Source organism: Macrobrachium rosenbergii, chromosome 35, assembly GCF_040412425.1.
Source record: "Macrobrachium rosenbergii isolate ZJJX-2024 chromosome 35, ASM4041242v1, whole genome shotgun sequence".
Lineage (NCBI taxonomy): Eukaryota > Metazoa > Arthropoda > Malacostraca > Decapoda > Palaemonidae > Macrobrachium > Macrobrachium rosenbergii.
In genome coordinates, this window is record NC_089775.1 from 88,522 (window position 1) to 93,503 (window position 4,982).

Genomic DNA, 4,982 nt, shown 5'->3' on the forward strand with positions numbered 1-4,982 from the left:
TTTTGGGGGGGGGGTGGGGGCTCTGTCAGTTGTGGGCAGCTTTCCGCGAATCTCGAGGGTTTACTGATCCTGGGATTTGTGGGTCATTTTTGGCAGATATTTTTTTGGGGGGAGATGGTTCCTGGAATTTTGGGCAGTTTGGGGGCATTTCCTGGAGATATATATATATATATATATATATATATATATATATATATATATATATATATATATATATATATATATATATATATATATGTGTGTGTGTGTGTGTGTGTGTGTGTGAGGATTCAGGAGTCAGTCCATACTTAAAATCATCAATGAAGGGCAGAGGACACACAGATATACAAGCTGACTTTATTCCAACGTTTCGTAATTATCGAATTAATTACATCATCAGGGCTGTTAAAATAAGAAATAAAATTCTTTGTAAAATCATAAAAGCTAAAAATAAAGGCTAAAAATTATTCATACAAAAATTTCACAAATGTACACAAACATTAAAATTAAAGAACAAAAATTTTTTGGAAACTAAAATTGAAAACGATCCGTGAAAGGGGTTACAGGACAAAAGATTAAGGACCGACCTAGAGGAGTGACAGCTTTAAACTAAACATAAACATAAATAGAAAGAACACAAGTCAGGATAAATATAGAGGAGAGGAGGACGTGTGAGTGTTTAACGACGGAACAAGTTGTTTGATGAAAAGTGATTCCAGAATAACAAGGTCTTGAGGGTTGGTGGTATGGCCTAAAATGTAGAAGTCTTTATTATCAATGTGTGTTTTACAGATTTTTGAGTGATTTCTGATATTGGAATGTTCCGGGTTTGAATTTCTGCTACCTGTACGGAAATTTCTTTTTTAATTGACTTTTTTAATAATAACTGTTTCCCTGCGAAGCTGGTGTATAGGAAATTACATAAATTACTCAACAAACATTTCATTACAAAACCAGCAGTTTTAACCGTCCAAAAAATGAAATTTTACGCAAGCTTTCCATTTACTCATGATCTCAAGTTTCACAAAAAGTTCACTCAAATTATTCAGGATCATTTTTATGCCACTGATGTTACTTTAATCCCTAAGAACCCTTTCACCATTGGTTCACTCTTTAAAACCAAAGGTCGGTTATCACCTTATATGTCATCTGGTATCATTTAATATACTTGCCCTGAATGTCAAACAGGGACCTATGTGGGATCCACCAGTAGACTCCTTAAGGTGCATATCGATTCTCATCGTGGCGTAAGCTTCTGTACAGGTATCTTTTATTTTTCTGTTTGTGCGACAATGGGCAACAGTGTCTCTCTCTCTCTCTCTCTCACAACCTAACTCTCTCAATCTATTTATCTTTTTATCTCTCTCTCTCTATCCATCTCTCTCTTTCTCTCAACCTAACTCTCTCAATCTATTTATCTCTCTCTCTCTCTTCTTCTTCTTCTTCTTTTTACCTATATACTCTCTCTCTCTCTCTCTCTCTAGTGCTAAACCAAGCATGGGATTAACGGGTCATTTGGCACCACTGAATAAAAAAAAAAGTGGCCCTTTTTGAGAATGCCATCTCCAGATGGATGATTATCTCTCTCTCTCTCTCTCAGAAGGACACTTATTCACGTTCACCATCTCCCCCATTCGTAACTCGAAGGGAATTACGAGGAATTCCAATGAAAAAATTTTCATCAAAGATTTTATTTTTACGTCATTATCGGTGTCTACTGCCGTTCCCCTCTTTCGTGTGAGGCGGAGATGATGATAATTCTCTCTCCGCTCCTTTCTTCTTCTTGTTCTCCTCTCTGAAGTCTAAAGAAGAAGAAGAAGAAGAAGAAGAAGAAGAAGAAGAAGAAGAAGAAGAAGAAGAAGAAGAAGAAGAAGAAGAAGAAGAAGAAGAAGAAGAAGAAGATAATTTTAAATAACTCTGAAGGGAGGGGGGGAAATAATAATAATAATAATAATAATAATAATAATAATAATAATAATAATAATAATATAATAATAATAATAATAATAATAAAAATAAAATAAAAATAAAATAATAATAATAATAATAATAATAAAATAAGTAATAAGAATAATAATAATAAAATAATAATGACAATGATAATAATTACAATAATAAAAATAATAATAATAATAATAATAATAATAATAATAATCTATAAACAACAGAACGAGAGGAGATAGAAATATGAATATGATAATTCAGAATACTGACTTAAAATTATATCATTTCCCCTCAGACTTAACAGAGAGAGAGAGAGAGAGAGAGAGAGAGAGAGAGAGAGAGAGAGAGAGAGAGAGAGAGAGAGAGAGAGAGAGAGAGAGAAATAAATATAAAAGTAATATGAGGGGGAAATGGATGAAGAACAAATAATAAAAAATTGAATAATAAAAAATAATAAAAATGTTAAGATTTGGGGAAATAAATTTAAGATATTAAAAAAATTGATAAAAAATATTAAGAGGGGAACAATTACGATGTATAAATAATCATAATGATTGATAATTATCATTTAAGATAAACCCCCGCAAATAAATTATTTGGCCCCACAAAACCCCATTCTAACCGACCCAAACCCAAATCCCTAAGATTGGTCTAATTTCCAAACGGGTATGCTAAGTAAAGATGGCCTTTTTTCACCTGACTTGTAAATACTTTATACCTTTAAATTCCTTTCGAATTTGAACCCCAAAAACCCTTCTTTTGGCCCCACAAAACCCCATTCTAACCAACCCCACCCCAAATCCCTAAGGTAGGTCTAATTTCCAAATGTTTACGCTACTTCAAACTGATTGTCTCTGTTACATCATCAACCGTCAACCCATTTGAATATCTTTCATATTTAAACCCCCCAAACCCCCTAAAGAACCCCTCAACCCCATCCCCAGCCAAAATTTCCATTTCTCGTTACGCAGGACCAGAACCGGCGCAAGATGAGATAGTTTGCATCAAAATGAGTCTATAGAGACTATGAATTTTTTTAAGAAGAATCTTGGCCGAGTTTTCTTTCCCGGTTGGCTATCAAAATTTTATTTTCTTACTTTTATTCGTTTCTTTCTCATGAATACATTTGATGCTTGGTTGGTCTTCTTCTTCTTCTTCTTCTTCTTCTTCTTCTTCTTCTTCTTCTTCTTCTTCTTCTTCTCCTCCTCCTCCTCTTTTCACGTATTTTATAGATAAGCCTAATCTTCGGTCTAAAAGTGCTTCCTTTTAGAATATAAAACAATCTTCTGATAAGGAGGGTTTTTCATCCTCAAAATTAACATCATGTTTACGTAAATCCCCCCCCCTCTCCTCTCCCCTCTCTCTCTCTCTCTCTCTCTCTCTCTCTCGCTGCTTTCCAGGGTGCTTAGGCCTGGGTCTGGAGTGACAAGCCTAGAACGGATCGATTTGGGTTTATCCTGAGAGAGAGAGAGAGAGAGAGAGAGAGAGAGAGAGAGAGAGAGAGAGAGAGAGAGAGAGAATCATCTCTGATCTAAGATTCCTGGAGATTCCTTCAAATGCCTTCGTGTCCTAATCCAACATGGCCGTCAATCTTCCCAGGAAGAAGGGACTTGTCTTCTTGTCTTGTCTCTTCCTCCTCCTGCTCCTCCTCAATCTTCCCTACCTCTTCCTCTTCATCCTCCTCCTCCTCTTCCTCAATCTTCTCCCACGTAATGGAAGAAGATAATAAGTAGATAATTGACTAAATTCCGCATCAATCAAGCACTCTGCGTGAGACAGGCAGAGCAACATGTGACTGTTCCTGGTAACTGGAGCATAAATCATTATTTCTGTCATCCAGTAATTATCATTTCCATCTTATTTACGTTCTCTCGTGACCTTCTAACATTCCCAAGTCCAAAATGACAAACGGTGTATTGAAATGACCTGCCAACAGCGATTCATTGACTAAAGAGAAAGAATATTCTACTGATTACGTCTGAAAGCCACTTTCTCTCGTATTCCTGGGCCAATTCCTTCCACTGAAAGCTTTCGTGTGAAGTTTGGCATTTTCAAATACTCATAAAGATAAAGAAGAATCAGAGAAATAATGCAAATATGATGTGAAATCACTGAAAAAGAAAGGAAAGTTTGTGACTAGTCTACGTTAGGCTAATTTTAACAGACTGCCCCAAACAGCATTTAAGGGTACTTAGCTAAGCCTGCTGTTGGTGAAACGGGGTACAATTATGCCAAAATATTCTCCATACATCACCTGAGTATTTCCAAATACCAAAATATACATTTCTGGTGAATTCATGGATAAATCTTCCACCAAAGACACACAGTAGTGCTTCTATAACCTCAGAATCTCAGTGGTTGATATTCCAGTGACACAGATTTGCAAGCCATTTAAATCTCAGCTAATGCAGCAATTATTTGCTTCTCAGTCCCTACTAAGCCTTCACAAACAGATTATATAAACTGGTAAAAAAATAATTGTCCTCAAAATTAAAGCATGATGTTCTGAAATGCCACAATAGGCCTAATTGCAGATATGGCTCGGATATTATAGGCGTCATTCTTGATTATGTACATTCTAAACTTGCTTATTTATATAAATGCTAATTTCCCTTCCTCAAGACTTCAAAAATTCTGGCTAACTTCTGAATAATAATAATAATAATAATAATAATAATAATAATAATAATAATAATAATAATAATAATAATAATGTCAATTGCTCAGGGAGTAACTAAAGTGTTTTGTTTGCAAAAAATTAAATAAAATAAAGTGCATGCCTAATAATATTACTTATTCTTTCAATTTTAGTGTTTAATTGCAGTCTGCTATGTTCAACTTAGATAAATTATATATATATATATATATATATATATATATATATATATATATATATATATATATATATATATATGTATATTTTAAAGATAATCTTCTATTTGTAGGTCTAATGGGAATGACAGTATCTGCATAGGCCTAAAGACGATGACAGAGTCTCTCTCTCTCTCTCTCTCTCTCTCTCTCTCTCTCTCTCTCTCTCTCTCTCTCTCTCTCTCTCT